The sequence below is a fragment of the Protopterus annectens genome, chromosome 11.part0, assembly GCF_019279795.1.
Source record: "Protopterus annectens isolate FY-2018-M chromosome 11.part0, PAN1.0, whole genome shotgun sequence".
Lineage (NCBI taxonomy): Eukaryota > Metazoa > Chordata > Ceratodontiformes > Protopteridae > Protopterus > Protopterus annectens.
Window position 1 is genome coordinate 391,133,039 of NC_056745.1, and position 23,554 is coordinate 391,156,592.

The 23,554-nt window shown below is 42.9% G+C and overlaps 1 protein-coding gene across 2 annotated transcripts in view; it reads right to left on the reverse strand.

The window, feature by feature from the left end:
• GOLGB1 (golgin B1) overlaps nt 1-23,554 on the reverse strand; it is a 1,744,011-nt gene that overhangs the window by 1,517,386 nt on the left and 203,071 nt on the right. The gene's annotated exons all lie outside the window — the stretch shown is intronic.

The window sequence follows — 23,554 nt, forward strand, 5'->3', positions numbered from 1 at the left end:
TGGTGAAAGAGACAAATAGCTGATCAGTTTTTCTAATTTGCTTGGTCCTGTGAAGGTAAAAACAAAGTTATGTATATCAAGAAGATGAATGGTGTATCCACCTTTGTTTTCAAATTTGGGGAAGAAAACTGGCAAACTGTTGACTTGGTTGATACTGGTTTCAGAGGCAACTTTTGGTAGGAAAGAAGGATTTGTGTGTAAAGTAACCCTGTCCTTGTGAAATATCAAATATGGCGGCCTGGAAGACAGTGCTTGGAGTTCAGATGCTCGTCTTGCAGAAGTTATAGCTACCAGAAAGACAGTTTTCAAAGAAAGAAACTTGAGATCTACTTTAGCTGGTGATTCAAAGGGAGAAAGCACTATGGTTTGCAAAACCATAGTGAGTTCCCAGGTTAGAGTACGGTCCTTTATTGGAGGTCTAAGTAAGAAGGTACCCTTAAGAAAGGCCTTACATAATTTGGATGATACTAAAGGTTAAGCATCATCTCTGATGTGGTCGTTCAAGATGGTTGCCAACTGAACCTGCTCCACCTTAAAAAAATCGAGTCAAGGAAATGCAAAACAGCTGGAAGCAGAGTGGTAAAGGGATCTAATTCTCTTTGATGAGCCCAAAAGGAAAAGCTTTACCATTTACTTTTGTTAATTTTCCTAGATGAAGGTTTATGAGAACAGACTAGGATTTTTTGAACTGAGAAGGAAAGCCTGGAATGTCTAACCATATTCAGAACTGGAGAAACCATGTGGTCAACTTGAGGCCTGCAAAATCCAAGTGAACTTGCCCCGATGGGTGAGATGGGTGAGATAAGAGATCTGGACTGTGATCCAGCATCCAAGGAGGATGTGCTAAATGAGACCAAAGGAAGAGGACCCACACTTATCAAGGCCAGAAGGGGGCAATGAGGATTACTGGACTCTTCAACCTAAGTGTTTTCTGAAGAAACTTGGGGATGACAGGTAGGGGAGGGTAAGCCTAAAGGAGACCAGAGGGCCAAACATGGATCAGAACATCTCTTGGTGACTGTCCCTGAGGTAGGACAAGGGCAAAGAACTTGCTGCATTTGTTGTTGGCGGGGGGATGCAAATAGGGTAAACCTTGCTGTGACCTAGCTGTGGAAGATCATGCTTGTCACTGATTGGTTGAGAGACCACTCGTAAGGCATAAGGATGCCTGCTGAGTTTGTCCATTAGAATTTTGGATTTCCCCAGTATGTACTCTGCTACAAGAAAGCAGTTGGATGAGATGTCCATTGCCATACTCTCACTGATTTTTGACAGAGGGATAGGATTTGGTTCCCCCTGTTTGTTGATGTAGACTACTGACATGTTGTTCATTTGAAATGCAATAGTCCCTAGAGACAGAAAGCTCTGGAAGTTCTGCAATGCAAGAAGCATCACTCTCATTTCTAGGACACTGATATGCAAGTTGGTCTCTTGTGGGGATCACGTGCCTTGTATAGTCCATCCAAAGTAATAACCCCCCATCCTAACAGGGAGGCATCTGTGGTCAATGTGGCACTGCGGAGAGGAGGGATAAATGGATGACGTCGATCAATCTCCTCAGAGTAGATCCGTCAAAGAAGAGACTTTCTGCAGACTTGAGACAATTTTACTAGGCAATTCAAGGAATAACAATAAAAGGACCATTGCACGACCAGGGTCCATTGAATTCTCATGTGGAAGTGAGCAGTGGGAATTAAAGTTATAGTAGCAGCCATCGACCCTAGAGCTTTTTAGGATCACTTCTGCAGAGGGAGAAGGAATGGAAAGAATCTGTTTGATGTGTGTCTTCAATGTAAGAACTCTGTTTTGATGCAGAAGGCCATGCAATTGACTGTGCCTAAGCGAACCCCTATAAAATCCACAAATTAACTGGTTGAAGATTGGATTTGTACATGTAGATGGTAATTCCCAGCGAGAGTGAGAGTTAAAGCAAATAATCCCTGGCTATTACTAGTAGATGCCTGGTTGATGTGGTAAGGAGAAAGTTGCCTAAATAGGGAAATGCTCTGAATCCAAGTAGTCTCAGGTGAGCTACCACTGCCATGCATTTGGTGAACACCATGAGGGCTGTGGTGACACCAAAGGTCAGGGCACCGAACTGATAATGACTTGACTCCCAGCTAGAAGCGTAGATACCTTTGAGCGTGCCTGTTCATTTTGATGCGATAGAAGAAAAGGCAGAATGGACTGAACCATGACCATCTGGAATTTGGAATTCTTTACAAACTGGCTCAGATAACTTAGATCCAAGACAGGTCTCGGGTCCTCTGTCTTTTTTGGCACTAAAAAGAACCTTGAGTAAATTCTGGATCCTGTATGGTCTGGTGGCACACCTTGGATGATTCTTTTGTCTAGCAACTTTGTGATCTCTTGAGCTGCTAGCTTCCTCTGACTGGGTGGAATATCGGGGAGAGTCTTCCTTGTTTTTACTGAAATTTGTAAAAAAAGGAATAAAATATCCTCTGTATATGATCCTTTACATCACAGAGCCATTTACGATGGCTAGCCAGGTGTTTTGGTGCAAGGATAAGCACCCCCAACTGCTTCCAGAGAGGGATAGTCAGGCAACTCTTTAGGAATGCTGGAGGGATCTGTACAAGAAAGAATCTCAAGAGCCTTGTTTCTGCAAATCCCCTCTGCTGTGTGGGCAACTTCTACCACTGCAGTTATTTCCCCCCTCTACCTCTGGGGAAAAATTCCCTATGTGACTACTGGAAAGGGCCTTGAGATTTTCTGAACCAAATTTTCTTACTGTCATGTTGGTTCCTCGAGAAAGGTCTGTGCAGGGTAGAAAAGCAAATTTCAACTGCAGACAAGGGCTTTCCTTCCTGTTCACTGCAGTTGAGAGTCTTTTACTGCTGGGCCAAACGAGGATGATCCATCAAAGGATGCACTGATGAATGATGTCTTGAAGGTATCCGTAAAATCTCAGAATTGCATCCAGGTGTGTCTCCTTATGTATATGCCTGAACAGGCCATCCTCGAGGTACCTTCTGCAGCATGTGAAATCAACTTCATGGACACATTTGTAATAGACTGTAGGATGGCCTCTCACAAAGAAAAGGACTTATGTTCCTCTGTAGACATGGACTCCAAGACAGAATTAGAAAGTTTCTTTATCAAGTCCCTCTGTAATATGGTAAAATCTGCCAGGCATTTCAGCGATCACAGGGCAAATATATCGCTGATGCATACACTCATTTCCCTAACCTGTCCAAAGTCCTAGATACTATTTTAGGGGGGCTGGACAGTAGAGCTCTGTTTGCAAGTTCCTTTTTGGTGGCTGCTGCAAAATCAAGGCATCTACAGGAATTCCTTTAGCCCAGTACGGTCTACCAGTAGGGGTGCTTAAGTGTTTCTTGGGGCATTTGGGAATAGGTTCTATGGAGTCCAGTTCCTTCCATGCCCTGCAGGAGACAAGGTCTATAAGCTCATCTGCAGGGGGGGGTAACCAAGCCTTAGATGAGCTAGACCCAAAGGCTTCCAAAAACACTGATTCCTCCTGGGAAGGGGTTTGGGAAAACCAACCACCTTTTTGGCGAAGGATCTCTAAGATGCCTCCAAATAATACATTTTCAGGTGGAAATTTAGGGGATTCCTCCTCCTCACCAAAACTGATGTCTTCTATGAAGGATTTCTGCGGTGAATCCAACTGCTTCCTCTTGCATGTCCTCTTCCAAGTGACTTCCTCAATGGGATGTTCCGGGGAGGTATCAAAAGAGACAGGGAGTTCCCTGGTGGGAACTGTTTGGAAGCTCTTATGGGCTGTCTGCCCCCGAGGTGTAGGATGCAAGGACTTGGGCACAGAATCCAGAGAGGGAATATGGTATGGATCCAAAGAAGGGAGAGTCGACACGACTCTGGGCTGAGAGAAAACCCTGTCCACCGCCTCAAAAGCAGAGGGGTCTGGAAAGGCTGAGGACAATCCCACCAGAACAGAGGATGCTGGAGCAGGCAACCTCCAAGCCCCACCAACCTTCTGCTCAAAGGTGGGAGTAAGACTCGATCTACCAAGTGCCATAGCTCTGATAGTAAGCAACGGCTCTGGAAACTTCGGAGTCAAAGTCAACTCTCGGATCAGACATCAACGCTTCGGCTCTGACAGCCATCATGTTCCAACAGTGTCAGAGCCGATCAGGTGAAGGAAGTAGCTGGCTCCATGGATGAAATAACCTTCGGATCCAAGACAATTTGACTCTTGGAACTCTCGGATCCAAGGACTCCAAAATGCCTGGTCGGATTGGAGAAGGAACAATTGCAGGTTGAAAGGAGGGTTGGAAGCTCACAGATACAATGGGAAACAGATCTGGCAAAACCCCCATCTGGATTTGTGTTCCGAGGAATTTCCTCATCATCCTATCCACTTTCACTTCAGACTACAGGGGGGGCTTAACAGAAGAGGATGTGGAAGGTGGTCTTAAAGACTTCTTAGGCATTTCTTGCAAAAAGGGAAACCTCAGTCTCTGAGACAGTGGCTCTGAAGAGAACCTGACAGCATGGAGCCAATGAGATAGATTGTGCCGGATCGAAGGGTTTTGGATCCGAGAGTTCAGAAACCTTCTTTGGAGGTTTTACAATAGGTGTAGGCTAAGGAGACCGTGTAGGAGAGTATTTACAGTGCTATCTGGGCTCTTTTGATTTCTGGGAGGAGGTTTCAGCCTCTGAAGAAGTGTCTGACGCTGAAGCTTATTCCTGCTGTTTGCTAATTGCTCTAGCATTGAAGGCAGCACATATGGAACAAGAGGTGTTCAGATGTGCTGGGCCCAGACAATAAACACATGACCTGTAGGCATCAGAATTGAGGATCTTATGCCCATAGGAAGTGCATTGTTTTAAATCTAGACAGCTTATCAGCCATGGAAAAGCATAAACAAGTTTAAGACAGAAAGTAAGACTTTTTTTAAAGGATGGAAAAAGAAATAACTACCACTGATGGTATTACAAAGACAATACCTAAGGGTGCAGAAGAAGGGCAAATGGACTACCAACAATGGTACTATAAAAATACCAAAAATTCAGAAGAAAAGGTTACTGAGAGTAAGGGAGTTCATTTAACTAGTAAGTAGAGAAGAAAGAACTGTTAAAAGGTAACAAGAAAACAGCAAAGTTTCACTCATAAAACCCCAAAGGAGCTCGAGGAAATCACAATTCTAACTGTCTTGAAGAGTGGCAAATAAGGTCCGAGGGGTTGTCACAGTGATCAGAGGCATTATGGGTAAGGGAAGAGTTTGAGATTACGATCCTTGAATCTTTAGAAAGTGGTCGAGTCAGATCACAGGATCTGATCCAAACCCATTCATTAATAAACAAATGAAATGACAACATCAGATCATCTGTTTTTCCGTCCTGTCATTTAACATCTGATGACTCAGCTGGTGATAAAAGCTGCCCCTCTTTCTTTAATAGGAAAAGGCTTTTATGTTTCTGATACCAAAAAAGAAGCCACTTGAAGACCAATTTTAGATATTTCCTTTCTGAACCAATTTGTGAAAGCCCAAAATGCTATACCCTTCAAGACCTGTTACCTTTGATTCCCCCTTTAAAAGTCTTAGCAACTCTGAATTTAAAGGATAATTATCACATTCATACAGTCACAGATTTCAAACAATTCTTAACATTGTCTGTGTCTGGATTACACACTCAGTTCACTGCATTATCATTTGGGCTATCCACTGTTCAAAATGTATTACCAACTGTTGTAGACTGCAATGTATTCACAATGTATTACCAACTGTTGTAGACTGCAATGTATTCACATTCTTCTGTATTTAGTTGACTTGCTTATCTTTGCAGAGTCTTTTTCAGTGCATATGGAATATCTCACTTGGGTAACAGATCTCCTTCAGAGATTGGGGTTTCAAGAGCACATTCAAAAGTCTTGTTTGACTCTTTCTCACAGGATTGTTTTCCTGGGTGTGTCTCCTAGATACCATGGTTCAAAGAGCTTTTCTACCACAGGAAAAATTATAACCACTATCTAGAAATTTTTCTCTAGTTGGCCTAATGGTTAAGGTCATCGCCTACCATGTACAATGTACAAGGTTCAATCCTGACCTCAGGCCACTGCCTGTATGGAGTTTGCATGTTCTCCCTGTGTCTCTGTGGAGTTCCTCCTAACTCCAGAAAACATGCTGATTGTTTCCATCTCAAACTCACCAATGAATGGAGCTGTAAGCATCAGTACAGACTCTACATGGTGGAAGAGTTGTACAGACCAACCGCTTTGGGCATCTACTATGGTGCTCAGTATCCTCAAGATAGGAAAACATGATCACAGAATGCATGCCGTGGCAAGGCTAGCAACATGATGGTGTAAAATATAGCCCTAGGTGATTCAGTCATGTTGACTAAAGTCGCAAAATGGGCATGGGTATTTGCCGGTGATAACTGGGTTGAGGACCCCGCCTACTCTGACTAACACCAAGAATTCATGCTAACGGTGTAAGGGGTGTATGTGCCCCTACTGGCCAGTGTGTGCCTGCCATAAAGTCCAACAGCCATGGATCAATAAGCTACTGGCCAACCAGTGTCTGACTGCCCAGCCTGGGTTACCTGGGATAGCTCTGCTGAGCGAAAGCTAGATGTAAAACCAATCAATCTGCTAAACATGAAGTGAGAATTGCTACACTTAATGTAGGTTCACTGACAGGACAAAGCTTGGAAGTGGATGGCATGATGATATGGTGGAGGCTGGACATCCTATGTATCCAAGAGACAAGATGGAAGGGCAATGCAGTGAAGTCACTTGGCTTGGGATCCAGAGTCAGGAGGAGGACAGGCTAGAAATGTTGTGGGAATTGTGGTGAGAGAACGGCTTCAGAAACCAGTAAGGGATATCACCAGAACTGGTGACAGACTCATGGCAGTCAAATGCCAGTATAATGACAGGACAGGATTCATAATCTCAGCCTATGCCCCAGAGCAGGGTTATGATATTGAAGAAAAGACTGCAATCAGACAGCAGTTGCAGGATCTACTAGATAAAGCAAGACAAAATGAACTGGTGTTGATAATGGGAGACTTCAATGCACATATCAGAACAAACAGAAAGTACAGTTGTGTACACTTACCATAAATGTAGATGTTCGCGTGTATTCACTGTTGCAGTCATCACATTTGGGTTATTTACCTGCAGGTAGCCCTCAGCCGGCCTGAATACCAGAGTCTTCGGATTTCTGCATCGGACACTGTAGCTTCTTCCCTGACGTCAGGTCGTCAGGGGTATAAAACATGCAGCCGACACCCTTACATCAGTTTTTTCTTGCCCCAGATGTCAGGTGCCCCCACAATAGGAAGCAATTATATGGTATGGTACACCCCCATCAAAAAGCAAATGCACAAGAAAAAATAAATATACCAACAAGAAGGAAAGGTAGAGCCAAGAGAAATCAGGGGGCTGGAGTGGCAAATCCAGCACTGGATTTAGAAAAGATAGGCATGTGGTAATGCTTGGTGAAGGTATGTACAGAGCTCCAGGTAGCAGCTTCTAGGATGTCCCTGGTAGGGACTCCTCTGAGAAATGCCGCAGAGGTATATGCAGCCCTGGTGGAATGTGATCTTATCCCCTGTGGGGTAGGTTTTCCATGGTGCTTGTAGCAGAAATTAATGCACAGAAATTAATGCAATGGACTATCCATTTGGAAATAGTTTGCTTTGAAATGGGCTTTCCCCTCTGACCCTGCAGCAACGCCAACTAGCAGCTGTTCAGATTTTCTGAGAGGCTTAGTCCTGTCCAAATAGACTCTAAGTTGTCTGTGCACGTCCAGAGAGTGCAGTATTCATTCCCCTTTGTTATGTGGATTAGGGAAAAAGTAGGGAAATGAATTGACTGATTTAGGGCCACACTAGACACTACCTTGGGCATAAAGGAAGGATTAGTCCTGAGGGAAACCCTGTCCGCATGGAAGATAATGAAGGGTTCCCACTGCCATGAGGGCCTGTAATTCAGACACTCTTCTTACTGAAGTGATGGCTAGAAGGAAGGCTGTTTTCCAAGAAAGGAACTTCAACTCTGCTGTTGCAGCTGGCTCAAATGGGGGAAGAGTGAGCTTTTCCAATACAAAGTTAAGGTCCCAGGCTGGAGTGGGAACTTCTCCTGGGGGGGGGTCTTACATTTTTGACCCCTCTAAGGAATTGTTTTAGCAAGGGGTGAGAGAAGAGGGATGGCTCAGTATTATAATGTGCTGAAATGGCAGAGGCATGAATTTTAATTGAGGAGAAGGATAGGCCCTTGTGGAGCATTTCTGTTAAGTACTCTAGAATATGAGGTAAGCTGGGCACCATTGTGCCCATCCCCTGAGCCTGTCTCCATAGCAGTATCTTCTCCACTTTTCAGCATAGGATTTTCTAGTACTAGGCCTTCTTGACTCCAGAATGACATCCAGCACCTGCTTACTGTGGGATGCTAGAGGAGAGCTCAAGGAATTAGCCAGGCTGCAAGGTTCAGGGTTTGAAGCTGAGGGTGCAGAATCTGGCCCGCCTGCTGGGACAGCAGGGAAGGGGTCTGAGGCAGGTGCCATGGTTGTAGCAGTGTCATACTGTGCAAGAGGGGGTACCATTGCTGGTGTGGCCAGTCTGGTGCAATCTCAGTATTGTCCTTGGCTTGTCCTGTTTGATCTTTAGTACAACCTTCGAGAGGAGAGGCAGAGGGGGAAAGGCATAAACCAAGAGGCTTTCCCAGGTAAAGGACAGGGCATCCACTTTCCAAGCTTGACTGTGGGGTGTTCTAGTGCAGAATTTGTTCAATTGGTAGTTCTGAGGGGAGGCAAACAGGTCTAACACTGGAGTCCCCCATTTGTTCCACAAGAGGTTGAACATTTTGGGTTCTAGTTTCCATTCGTGTGGGTCCATTAGATTTCTGCTTAAGTCGTCTACCAGTAAATTTAGTTTGCCTGGCAGGAATTGTGTTTGTAGGTGTACTTGGTAGCTCAAGGCTGTGTTCTACAGAGCCATGGCTAGTCTGCAGAGAGGGTACAAGTGGGTTCCCCCCTGCTTGTTTATGTATCACATAACTGGGATGTTGTCTGTCTTTACCAATAGTTGTCCCGGAAGAATACGGTCTTTGAAGGCTGTCAGAGCATTCTGTACAGCTAACATTTCTTTTTGCTTGATATGGAGGTGCATCTGTCTCTGGTTCCATTCGCCTTGAATGCACTGCCCTGCCATGTGAGCCCCCATGCATAGTCTGATGCGTCTGTTGTTAGGGTTTGGGTGGCAGGGGGTAGAGCGAAAGGGAGTCCCTTTGTTGTGGTAGCAGGCCTCTGCTCACCAAAGGAACTCTGTCTTCATACAAGGAATGATAGAAATCATTGTTTCCAGGTCCTGAGAATGTTGACACCATAGGCTTGTTAGATACCATTGGAGTTTCCTCATATGCAGTCTTGCATATGGAATTAGTAGAATGCAAGAGGCCATGAACTCCAGAGCTTGCAGTATTTTCCTTGCAAATAACTGGGTTTTGTGGCCAACAGTTTGAAGTAGGTTGTCAAATAAACTTGTTTCTCCGGAGTGAGGAATGCCATCTGGGAAGTTGTGTTCAAGCTTGCTCCCAGGAAAACAATCTGTTGGCAGGGTACTAGGTGAGATTTCTTTTCGTTGATGGTGTACCCCAGTGAGGTTAGAAGTTTCTTTACAAATGCCAGGTGTTATAACAGCAAGTCCTGGCTTTCTGCCTGAATCAGACAATCGTCCAAGTATGGGTAAATATGAATATTTCTCTACCTGCAAAATGCAATGACTGGAGCTAGACACTTTGTGAACACCATGGGCGCAGTAGATAAGCCAAAGGGAAGTGCAGAGAACTAAAAGTGCATGGAGCCTGCCCTGAAATATAGGTATTGTCTGCAGGATCCCCTTATTGGGATGTGCAGGTAAGCTTCCTTTAAAGTCTAGGGTTGCCAGCCAGGCAGCCTTGGCTAGCATAAGAAGAAGCTATTGAAGAGTTAGCATTTTGAATTTTGGAACCACCAGAAAGGTGTTGAAAATAGACAGATCCAGGACAGGACGCCAGGAGTTGTCTTTTCTGGGTACCAGAAAAAGTCTTTAATAAAAACCTTGTCCCCTTTGTTCTGCTGGGACAGGTTGAATAGCCCTGATACTGAGAAGAGAGAGAACCTGCTGTTGGGCCTCCGCCCATTGATTTGGGGGTAGGTCTAGCCAACCATTTGGGGTTGGTAGTGTGTGGAAGTGGAATCTATATCCTTGGGAAACTATGTTCAAAACTCATTTGTCCTGGGTAATGAGTTCCCAGTTTTTTGCATGCAGGGCGAGCTTTCCTCCTAAGGGAGCAGAAAGTTGAGCAGGGCTTGGAAGGGTTAAGGCTAAGTCATTGTGCCATTTTTCCGTAGGGGTGGCTTGCTACTCCCTGCTTTGGAAGTGGAAGCCCCCCACTGCTTAGATCTGTGCGTAGCCTGAAACTGTAGCCTAGGTGGTCAGCTGTTCCTGGGTTTGGACTGAGAAGGCCTGAAAGGGACTGGAAAGGACCAGTTCTTTGAAGGCCAATGTCTACTGAATCTGGGAGGCTGTACTTGTAGGAAATATTTAACAGTTTGCATAGATTTCGCTCTTTCCTCCATCCTTTTGAGGACTTCTGCTTTGTTGCCAAAAAGGCGGTCTTGGTTTAAGGGAGCATCCAGTAATTTAGCTTTAACATGATCTGGCAAGTTTTGTTCCTTAAGCCAAGCATGCCTTCTAAGCACAGACCCAGTAACAGCAGCCCTGCAAGATGCTTCTAAAGCGTCAAAACCACATTGCAAAGTATGTTTACCAACTTGTTCTGCAGAATGCATTAAATTTTGCAATTCTTTGTGTTCAGCACAGTCAGGAATCAACATCATTTTCTGTTTAAGTAGTCCCATAATATGCTGCTGATACTTTAACATATGAAACTGGCAATTTAAAGCCCTAATGGCCAAAGTAGCAGAAGTGAATACCTTCTTACCCCATCTAAGGCTCTAGAATCTCTATCAGAAGGGGTAGGATTTTTGGCAGCAGTAGCCTTAATGCCTTTTGGTCCTTGGGAAATGGTCTCTGGATCCGCAGCAGGATTCAAGAGGAACTTGTGAGAGTCAGGTACTCGGTAGTACCTGTCAGGTTTTCTGGAAGCTGGAGGCAAAGTGTCTGGGGTAAGGCTAGATTTCAAGAAAGCATCATCTACAATGTCTAGAACAGGAGGGGTAGCTAAAGGCCTGTGTTGAGGCAACAGTAAGAATTCCCTAAGTCTCTTTTTGGACTCAGAGTAATCCTGGCTTTCCCAGCAGAAATGCTCCCTAAGAGTATGCAAGGTTTCACCGAAAGAAAAATCTTCTGGAGGGGAAGCAGAGGGAATGGAATCCTCTGCATCAGAATCCTCATAAGTAGATAAGGGCAAATCCTGGTAATCAGAAGGAGCAGAAATAAAAGATTCCTGATCAGAAGAATCAGAAAGAAAATCAGTTCTAGGTCTCTTAGAGGGGGAAGGCTGGCTTCCTCTAATTAAGGTAATAAGGTCTTCAGCCATTCTAAGCATTTGTTTTTGAGGCATATGGGCCTGAGCCTGCGGTTTGGTCGTCGGTTTTCTAGGCGTAGTGAGAGTTTTTGGTCTGAGGAATTCAGAACTTTTGGAAGGAAAAGATGGCGTCTTTTTAATTCGAATGTCTGTAGGCCTGAATACGCTCTCAGAAGCCAGTGCCTGCACAGCGGCTCTGGACCCATCCAAGGTAGAGCCATCCGCAAGTTCCATAGTCGAAGAAGCATCTTGCGGCATGCAAGACTCTGAATGGGTCTCAGTAGAGGCCTGCGAATCTGAAGTAGTGGATATCAGGGGCTGCGAAAGCGCCTCACTTGAGTACCGGCAGACGGGAGACTAGCTTAACGGAAGAGTCATCGGCAGTTTTGGACCTATGCAGTCTGTCTCTGTCTTTATCCTTACGTTTTTTCAGAAGATCGGTAGTCAGATGGCTTAATGAAGCCATTTCAGAGTACGTAGATAGAGTACGAAAGTAATTGGCTGCAAAAATGGCCCGACGACAAACAGTTCGGGCGTTGAACAAGGCACAAAACCGACAGCGAGGGACGTCGTGGTCTGGGCCTAAATAGGGGATGCAGGAAGAATGAAAATCTCTATGAGGTATTTGCTTTCCACAGGTAAGACAATTGTTAACTTTTACTGACATTGGTTGGAGCAAGAAAAAGGATCCCCAATGGGGTACTTATCTTTTTTGAAGACTTCGGGTCTGAAACTCAAAAATGGAAATTTCAGGAGATGGCCAACCGGCACTTGCGAACTGCTTCTGCTTTGGGCACCCAATGGCAAGAAAGACTGATTTAATGGCATTGGCTACATGTTTTATACCCCTTAACGACCTGATGTCAGGGAAGAAGCGACAGCATCAGATACAGAAATCCGAAGATTCTGGTATTCAGGCCAGCTGAGGGCTACCTGCAGGCAGATAACCCAAATGTGATGACTGCAACAGTGAAACATGAAGAACATCAGGATACGAGTACTGCCTGGGTCCACATGGGTGGGGCAACAGGAATAAAGGAGAGGCCATTCTAGACTTCTGTCTAGCAAATGGCTTGATAGTAGCTAACACATGGTTCAGAAAGAGAGACGGTCACAAGATCACACATCTGGGCAGTACTGCAGTGGTTCGAAGTCCCAGAAACCTTGGTAGAATTAGTGCAGGCTACGTACAAGGACCCAATGACTGAAGTACGACTAGTGTTTGGTCTCACTGGGGGGTTCCCAGTGGGAGTGGGTGTGCACCAGGGTTCAGCTCTGTGCCCACTGCTGTTTATACTGGTAATGGACTACATTTGCAAATACGTCGGAGGGGAGAGATCAAAAAAGTTGCTGTATGCAACGGATAGGGAAATGGAATGCAAAACTGAAGGCACATGGGATAAAACTAAGCACAGATAAGACAGTAGTAATGGCAGCAAATTGGGAAAATCAGAAGAAGCTGAGAACTGAGATAGAAGGGAACACAGTGGAACAGGTTAACAGCTTCAAGTATCTGGGAGGTGTGGTTGAAGGAAAGGGAAGTCTGAATGAAGAAGTCAAAGCTAGAATCAGAGGGGCTGCAGCCAACTGGTACAGATTCTTAGGTGTAGTGAATGGCAGAAGCATGCTAAAGAAGCTGAAATGTAAGGTGTACAAGATAGTGGTGCAACCAGTATTTCCGTATGATACAGAAACATGGGCAATAAAGGCAGAGCAGATGAGGAAGCTAGAGGTGATGGAAATGAAGTGCCTGAGAAGGGTGGAAGGATGCACAATGTGGGACAGATGAAGAAAAGAAGACATAAGAGCAGAAGCCAAAGTAGCTCCAATTGCAGAAAAGATGAAAGACAACAGATTACAGTGGTTCAGACATGTGCAGAAAAGCAGAAGACAATCTGGTGAAGAAGATTTGGGACAGACAGGAAAATAAGAGGAAACAAGGATGTCCTGCAAAGAAGTGCATGGATGATGCGAGAGCAGATCTGCAACAGTCAGGCATGAGCATCGAGGAAGGCAGGTGTGTGGCATTGAATCAAGAGAGATGGTAACAGTTAATATGATATCACAATCCCATGTAGAAAATGGGAAAACAGTGTCTGATGAGGATGATGATCTAGAGCTATTCCTGAGTTTTTTTCCACTGTCCAAAGTTTTATCAAAGTAATTTCTCAGGATTCTACGATTCATGGCAACCATGACTTCTGTGATTCCTCTAGCCAAACTCCACAAGGAAGATTAAATGGTACCTAAACTCTGTATTGTCTCAACATCAACATCACTGACATTCCAGATTCCTGTATTGGGATTTTTAAAAAGGGAACTGCTTTGGTGGAGAAACCAGTTTTATCTGAATCCAGGTCTCCCAGTTTTCCTTTCTAGCTCAAGCACAGTCTGTAACTACAGACACCTCAGACTTTGTTTAAGGACCCCTGCCAAGCTCTGGAGTAGTTCCAGACTGCTCCCAAGCAAAAACATCACTAAATCTAGCAATCATCTGAGGAAAAGTGAACACTTGTTTGGACTTAAGCTCAGGTTAACCTTCCTAAGATCACAGTGACTAAGGAAGTCAACTAGGAAATAAACATTGTCCTCATGAGATTCCTCATCATTCCCTAGCCAAACAAGCACTAGAGCCTTGTATGGGAACAGAAATCACTAAATCACTGTCTGCAGAATATTCTTTAGACAAGGAAACCACGAGCCTTATAAACCATTATAATCTGATTAACAGCTATATGAGGAAACTACTGTTTCTTTTCCTTGTGAACTTTACTGGGTACAGAATATTATGTCTGGCAAGGGGTCTCTTACACCACACTACTTCTGCATGCAAAGGGTTTGGTTCTCCCATATCTGCTCCAGGTACTGGAGGATTTGCCCGAATCCTGTTCCAAAATGGCCAGCAAAGCTACGCTAGACGGAGATGGAACAAAATGTAAGTGGTCTGCGGACCAAGCAGTGGCCCCAACAGAATCAATGACTGTAGACTGAGGCATATTTTTATTTTGTTTCTTTTAGGTGCAACCATATTTGATGGAGGTACCAAAGCTAGGATTCATCAAGTTAGGGGATAATGTATAACCACTGAACATTTCTAGTAATAAGTATATCCCCACACAACTAAACTTTACCAAACTGTTCTATTATCACAAAAATGTTTGAAATGTGTTCAGAAGTCTTTTACAACTGAGAGAAGTTAAAGAATTTCCAGTACACAAAATTCAAATACCAAAGCAACCCATATGACAAATCAGTGTTAAAACTAGCTCCCAATCACTTTAACCATGGTAAACTGCCATAAAATAATGTTTAATAGCAATTCAAACCACATTTTCTTGTCAAAGACAGTAAAATCTCTACAGTACATTTAAATAACTTAATCTGGGATGCACTCGCAACACAATGTTAAAAACACACAATACAAGAGCCAAACACATAGTAAATAATTTGAAAATACCGAAAAATCCAAGTTCTACAATATTTTCAAGCCAAAAAATGAAAAAGCACAGTAACAGTGAAGTCAGGTTCTGACTGCATGAAACAGCCCCTATTGTCTTAACAGCACATATACATAAGGCATTTCTAAAAGAAATACTGGAAGTTTTCATAGAAACTGTGAAAACAAGCAATTGGCAAGGATAGAAGCCAAATAAGCACTGGTACAAGCAGAAAATAGTGACAGAAATAAAATACTAAAATAAATATTTTAAACAAGCATGAAACTAGAAACAGAATAATAAATCTAATAATAAAATGAGAGTAAGGGGGTCCCCAAATGGGGCTTATCTGAGCAGTAAGCCTAAAAAATTGTTCAGAGGACTTTTTTCTTTGGATGGCAGAAAAAGACTGAATTCTCACTTCCTGCCAAAGCTGAATGCTTCCCTATCAGGACATGCCCAGCCAATCAGTTGTCACAGAAAGAGAGGTGAATCTGACCTTTTGAAAGTTGACCATTACTGGGTTACCCTGGCAGATAACCCAAAATGCCTCTGAAGCAGCAGGAATGATAAACATCTGTAACTGGCTACATCTGTACAGCACAACGAAAAGTCATTTTATAAGAACTTAAGATTTAACAAGAATGGTATACATAGTAAGCTTGCCATAAAGGTAAATGATTACTTATACCAAGAAATTACCAAGAAACTTTTTTGTGATCATTTTTGGGATAGCTGTACAGAAATTAGCAGGGAAGATGTGATTACTACTATAGGAAGATTTCAATACCACTCTGCTGCAAGGCCTTGGTGTGTTTTACAAGTTTATTAGACTGTTGATTAGCAGACGTGGTATTTAAACCTGAAACTCAATGCACACAAGATCCTCGATGACCACAGAGGACTTGAGCTTAATTACTACACTGTAACACTGTAATCTCTGTGTGCGCCTGTCGGTGCATGCAGGCATCTGTGATGTGAATATTTATATAACTTCTATTTGGATGCAAATTATTTCCTTCAAAAATTACATATATTACAGTAACAATGAAATACGCAGAGCAACTACTTTACATCAAATATAATATAAACACACACGCGCACGCAGCTACAAATAATTAAACAAGTAAAAATCAACAGTTAGCCCATTTTCTAAGCACAATAATGCCCTCCAGAGTAAAAAGCATAGGAAAATAATGCACCTTATAAGGATGGGGAGGTTTGATGCCACCACTGGTTGGTTATTTCCCTGCAATCCCCACCCTGTCAGCCATTATTACTTCCTTATGACGGTCTCTACTCAACAGCCAGTAGACGTGTGTTCAAAAAATGGATTCAAGGAATTCAGCTCTGATGACTTGGAAGGTGAACTCCTTGTCTTTATTTCTCATGCACATAGCAACTAGTTATGATCAGACACCAGATCACACTGACCTATATCAATGGAACAAATCTCTCTATAATAAGCAATAAAACTGCTATCTACAGTCAAGCAGCCGATGATTCTGAAAGTACAGTTGTATAAAATCTTACCATAGCAGTAGATATCCTTCTCTTCACTGTTGCAGTATTCAAAACAGAAGGGATCTCCCGCCCAGGTCAGCCCGATGCTCAGCCAATATGAATGATGATGTATGTCACACCCATGCTCCCTGCACATTATGTAGGACATAAAAGGGACGTATGGATGCAGCTACCCAGAACTGATTTGTCCCAGGAGAACAGTCTCCACAGGACAAAGGAGTCCATGCACATCCAGAAGGAAAAAATGCAGAACAAAGATGGGAAACCCTCAGCCGGAAGGGAATCTAAAACAAAAACAAAACCAACAAGACGGAGTTGGAGGAATGAAGTGAATACTGCAACAGTGAAGAGAAAGACATCTACTGTTATGGTAAGATTTTACATAACTGTACTATGTCGTTCTATATCACTGGTGCATTATTCTAAACAGAAGGGAGACTAAAAAGCTCAAGAAATAGAATGGGAGGTGGAAGGCTGAGAAGATCCCTCAACAAACCCAAATAAAATGGTTCTAACAAAACCTGCTTGGACCCTAGAAACCATATCCAACTTATAATGCTTAGTAAATGTACGTCCTGAAGACCAAGTAGCAGCTTCAAGGATAGAACTGGTGTCCAACTCCTTGAAGAAGGCACCAGAAAAGGCAACAGCCCTAGTGGAATGAGCTCTAACATAAACAGATAAGAGATTTGCCAAGACAAGTATAACAAAAAGAAATGGCCTTAGATATCCAGGAGGAGATGTTCTGCTTAGAAACATTCAAACCTAATATCCTGGTATGAAAGGAAACAAAAATCTGATCAGACCTCCAAATGGCCTTAGTTTTATCCAAATACTACCTGAGCTGTCTGTACAAATCCAAGGTATGCAGGACCCTCTCAATAACAGACTGAGGAGAAGGGAAAAGGGAAGACAGTTGTACCAACTAATTCAATGACAACTCATTTACTACCTTGGGCATAAAAGAAGGATAAGTATGAAGGGACACCCTTTGAAAAAAACAAAAAAGTAGGAATGGCCAAGGGCCTGGTGCTCAGAAATCCTCCATGCAGAAGTAAGACTCAGCAACAAAACAGTCCTCCATGTACAATGTTACAAAGAAACAGAGTCTGCAGGCTCAAAATGTCAATTTATTCCAAAACAAAATTAAGGTACCAAAGAGGAAGAGGAATAGGTTTCTTTGGAGCGTTAATAGGCAGGATGCCTTTAAGAAATTGTTTGACCCCAAAATGCGAAGCCAAAGCAGGATTCAAGGGTAGACAAGCACAAAAGGCTTTAAAATGGGCCTTCACAGAAGAAAAGGCCAGGCCAGACTCGCACAAATAAGAGAGAACCAGAGGGACCGGAATGAAAAAGGGCTCGCTCTAGTTACAAGCATGGCACCAGACAGACAATCTTTTCTATTTGAACATACAAGATTTTCTGTTTGAGGGTTTCCTTGTTTCCTACAAAACCTTGAGCATGTACTCAGAAAAGGGGTGTCAGAAAGGGATTAAAAACCTATCACTAACAGTGTCAGCTGAAGAGTGGACAAGTGAGAATGAACGAGAGACCCCCTTGTCCTGTGTAAGTAGGTCCAACTGGTGAGATAACTTGTGACTGCCTCTGGCCAGATGCATTAAGGGGGGAACCAGTGCTGTCTTGGCCAAAAGGGCATCACTAGCAACATTTCTGGGGAGTCTGCAGGACTCTTGGAAGTACAGGAAGAGGAGGGAAAGCATTAAGAAACATCCCCTTCCAAGGAAAATAAAGGGCATCTGTCTTCCATATCAGATGCCATGGCATTCTGTTACAGAAGACACAAAGCTGCCTGTTCAGATAGGAGGCAAAAAGATCTACAGGATGAATACCCCACCAAAGGACCACGTCCAGAAACACATACCCTGTGAAGCATCCATTTGTGAGCCTGTGTTTTGGACCTGCTATGAGAGTTTGTCACTAGATTGTGTTCTGAAGGAATGTGTATTGCCTGAAGAGTTAACTGAAAACTGACAGCCACCTCCCAAGCCTGAAGATCCATTCTGCAGAGAAAGTAAGACTTTGTGCCTCCCTGCTTGCTGACATACCACATCACTTTAGTGTTGTCTGTACACCTTCAAATGGCCTGGCGAGAACATGGGGTGAAAAGCTTTTAGGGCAAGATTTAGAGTTCTCATCTCTTTGATGTTGACATCATCTGACTTCTGACAGGGGAGCAAGAGACCCTAAACTTTCAGGTGACTAAAAGAAGCCCCGACCCCATATATGAGGCATCAGTGGACAGTTCATGAGAAGGGACTGAAGGCTGAAAGGGCAGGTCTGAGTTGAGAGCAAACTGTTGAATCCATCATTCAAATTCCTTCTATAGACAGGGAAAGAGAGGTACACTAAAATCTAGAGGGTGACAATACTGTGGCCAAAATGACTTTAGGTACCACGGAAGTTTCCACATATGTAGTCTGGCAAGAGGGAGCATTGCAAAACAGGCCATGAATCCTACGGCCAAAAGAAATTTCCTTGCTAGCAAGGTAGTCAGAGGAATAAGAAACTGAAAGAAAGCTGTCACTGCCAAATCTTTTGGAGGTAGAAGAGAGGCCAACACTGGCACTGTCTGAATCCTTCATCGCAGATACACATGATCCTGACAGGGAGTTAGGATGGACTTCTGGAAGTTGACAGTGAGCCCCATAATTTGAAAAAGAGAGATGGCAAGCTCCACATGGAGTAACAGGTGAATTGAAGAAGGCGACTGAAACAATAAGTCATCTAGATAACGAAAAATCTGAATGCCATGGGGCCTACAAAAAGCAATCACATGAGCTAGACATTTTGTGAATACTCTTGGGGCAGTAGACAAGCCAAAGGGCAAAGCATAGAACTGAAGATGAAAGGAAGACACGGACATAGACAAAAGTTTACTTTAAAAGTGGGTGAATAGGGATGTAAAACTAAATATTACATAACTAAGTGGATATTAAGGGCTTAACAACTTCATATGTATGTGTGTGTGTGTGTGTGTGTGTGTGTGTGTGTGTGTGTGTGTGTGTGTATATATATATATATATATATATATATATATATATATATATATATATGTGTGTGTGTGTGTGTGTGTGTGTGTGTTATTTATTTTTGACTTTTAATGATTTTTTAAATGTGACTGGTGGTTTGTGACACATGGGGTCTACATAAGAAAGGAAGTTAAGTATTGTGTTTATGCATCTGAGGAAGTCCCTTGAGACGAAAATGCTGTTTTTAATAGAGCATTCATGTATTTCTGCTGTATGTGAATTCAAAACTTGAGCTAGTCTTTTTTATTTTGCCGCCTTTGTTTTCAATAAACTGGAATGTTGGACTAACAGTGGTCTTTGAAGAGCCTTCTGTTTTGGATTATTGATATAAAGGTAAGTATCTTTCAGATCTAAAGACACCAGAAAAGCCTGGGATAGTAAAACAGGAAACAGGGTTTGAAGAGTAAGCATCCAAAAAGAAGGGACCTTGAGAAAGGTGTTGAGCAAGGAGAGATCCAGAACAGGTCTCCATGTGTCCCCCTTTCCAGGAACCAGGAGCATCCGGGAATAAAAAAACCTTTCCCACTTGGGAAGCGGGGACAGGTTGAATGGTTCCTTGATTCACCAGGGATCCTATTACCTCTGGAAAATGAGAAAGTTAATCTAGAGGCGGTTGAGGAATCCCTGAAAAAGGAGACTGAGACTTCCCATACCATGAAGTAACCCCAATGGATGATGGAAGGAACCCAAGAGTCTGAAGTGATGAGAAGCCAATTATAAAGACAAAGGGAAAGACAAAGGGACAAAGGAACCTGGTCTAAGAGAAGGGGGGGGTGCAAAATGTCAAAGGCAAGTAGGCTTAACAGATAAAGGAGGCCTCTAGGCCATAGAAATCTGAGAAGCCTAAGCAGAGAGGGCCCACCTACCACCCTTCCTGTCTTTGGAGGCCTGGCGGGGTTGCCTCTGAGCAAAAGAATATATAGAAGGATAATTCCTCTGAAACTTGGGGGCAGGAGAGACAAAACTATGTTTAAGGTCCTGCATGGGTTTGTCTTTCTCTTAAGGAGACTTAAACAGGTCAGCAGCAGCAATCCCAAAGAGATGTTCATCATCCAAATGAGCATCTAACAATTTTGCCTTAATGTCATCATGCAGACACTGGAGATGAAGCCAAGAATAATGTCTCATGAGAGACACAAAAGCCGCAGCCATGGAAGAGGCATCATCAGCATCACAGCTGCACTTAACAGAGTGGTGGGCCACTTGAGAAGCAAAACCTAAAATAGATAAGGCAGAGGATTTGCCTTCAACATCAGGGAGGTCAGAAATAACCTGGTAAGCTTGAGCAAAAAAAGGCCAGGGCATATCTGGTCATGTGGATCTGGTAATTAACAGACCTAGAGGCCAAAGTAGAAGCAGTGTAAAGTTTCTGACCAATCGTATCCATTGTCCTGTTATTCTTATCAAAAGGCAAAAGTTTGGAAGAGGGCAACAGCTTAGGTTTGTCAGAAGAGACTGACACCACAGCAGGAGCAGCAGAAGGACATTTAAATAAAAATTGACAATCCTCAAGGACCTTATAGAACCTATCAGGTTTCTTAGGAGCAGGAGGCTGAGAATCAGGAGACTTGGAAGCAGCAATGAAAGTGTCTAACAAGGCAGCCAATACAGGAGGAACTGCCAATGGTTTAGAAGAATCCACCTGAAGCAACTCATAACATCCTCTTTGAATGTCAGACAAGTGAGAAAAATCCCACTTAAAGTATTTCATCATCCTAGTAATTGTGTTCCCAAAGGACAATTCCTCAAAAGGGGACTCAGGGCTAACAGACTCCTCCACATCAGAACCACAAAGCAAAGGCAAATACATTTGTGAAGAATAGGACAAAGACCCCTCAACAGACACTGAATTCTCATCCAAGGAATCCGGTTCCCTAAGCAAAACAGAAGGGGTAAAGTTCCAAGGAGGAGCAGGTACTGAAATCCCTTGAGGAGGCTTCAGGGCCATCAATGCAAAAAACAAGATCTGAGTAAACTTTTGCCATTCCTTTTGAGGATCCTTAGATGGAAACATGCTTCATTTTTTGTCTTTTTTTGGAAGGGACATTAGCCCTAACATATACTGTAGATTCCAACCCTTGGTGAGATTCATTAAGAGAACTTGGAACCTCCTCCCTGACCAATATCTGTGGAATTCCTCTAGGACTGTCCGAGATAATGAACTGCGGTTCCCCCTTGACATCTAGAGCAGACACCTGCAAAACCTCAGAGGATGTGTGAAAAGACTAATCCATGCTGGCCTCTGATGGGATTGCGGCAGAGAAATCTGATGTCAATGCTGAATGACCTACAGAGCTATTACCTGCTTATAGAGGGATGTCCAGTGGAGGTTAGACAGCTAAAGAATCTGGCCGAGACTTCTTGGCCTTCTTCTTACCTAGCAAGAGTATCTCAGGGTTGAAGGATTTTGCTGTAGTACCCTGAACTAACGTTTAAGCTGTTGGTTTTCAAAATAAATGGCCAGGGAAGACAAACAGCTTCTGATTGTCTTAGGCACAAATGCTTTACAGATATTACAAGAGGTATGGTTGTGGGAAGTACCCAAATAAAAATACGCTCTTTGTGACGATCTTTATGGAGAATCTGCCTCCCACACTGACATTTTTCCCTTCTTAGATGACATGAGCTCCAGGTAGCAAAATAAAATACAAGACCAAGAAAAGAAAGGGAAAAAACCAGCCCCAACAGCACACTTACCGGTCTGCTAGGTATTCAGCACAGCAACAGGGCATTCAGACTAATGAGCAATAATGATGTTCAAACTGGAGGCAAAGAAGTTCATCATACCCCTGTCCCTTTTATGTTATGTGGAGGGAGCATGGGTATGATGTACTGTGCATAATACAAGATCATTAGGATTTACTGGGTGAGTGTCGGGCTGCCCTGAGCAGGAGATTCCTTCTGTTCAGAATACGCCAACAGGAATATAGAAGGACATGTGGCGAGAATGGCTACAGATGACAGGTTACAACTCAGCTTTTACATTGATACTGTAAGAACTTCAATGAGAAAGCACTAGCCTTGTGAAAAGGGATATTTGTCAGGTAAAAAGCCAAAATAAATATATCACCAATGAACAGAAGCTCAAATCAGACAACAGAAATACAATTACAAGAGTCATCCTTGATAAAGAATATGGCATAATTATTCAGTATAATAAAACTTTATCATTACAGGAGAGAACTGTTGCCGTTGTAACGCCTATATTACTGTTACAAGCTTTGTTAACTGTATGGCATGTGGTGAAATTATTTTATGAACTAATGCAACAAATTCTGTAGAACTTCAGCAAGATAAAAATAACTTGGACTCGATAACAATGGAGTAGAAGTACAAAACAACTTCTCACGACACATTTACTATCCATCCATGCTTAATTGAACAGAAGGAGATGAGAAGTGTGACCATGGACCAATGTATACTGGACAAGTGGCAAGAAATAAAACTTTCAAGTAACATAAAAGATGTAACGTGATGCACACTGGTTAGAAATAAAAAAATAAATAAAAATACAGTAGACAGTAGAGAAAACCAGTCAGAGAAGATAGACATTAATGTAACAGCTCAGGTAGTCTTGACAAAAAAGAAATGCTATACAAGAAAAGAAATGTTTTGCAGAGGATGCCCAAGATAGATGATAAGCAACCGAAAAAGAAACATACTTCTGTCAGTGCACGTTTTATGTTGACGAACATCTAGGACACTGAGTAGAGTTTAATAGATAGCACCTATGAACATTTAAATTCTAAATGTTGTGCAAGGAAGGGGAGCCAAAATGAAGCAAAAGCAGCAGAAAATAAACCAAAAAAAGACAAGACTAAAAACTGTAGGAATAAAACCAATGGTAACAAGAAAAGTATTATGATTATAAATGAAGCAGAAACTCCTCAGCAAGCAAAATGCACAAGAGGTGCGTTTAAGTGCAGCATGAACACAAATGTATTGAAGAATGTAAGCAAGTTACCAAAACTGCGTACCATTTCAAGCAGTAGAAAGACAGCAGGGACTACCACAAGATGAGCTGTATGCAAAATAAAGATGCGCAAGGATTGCAATTA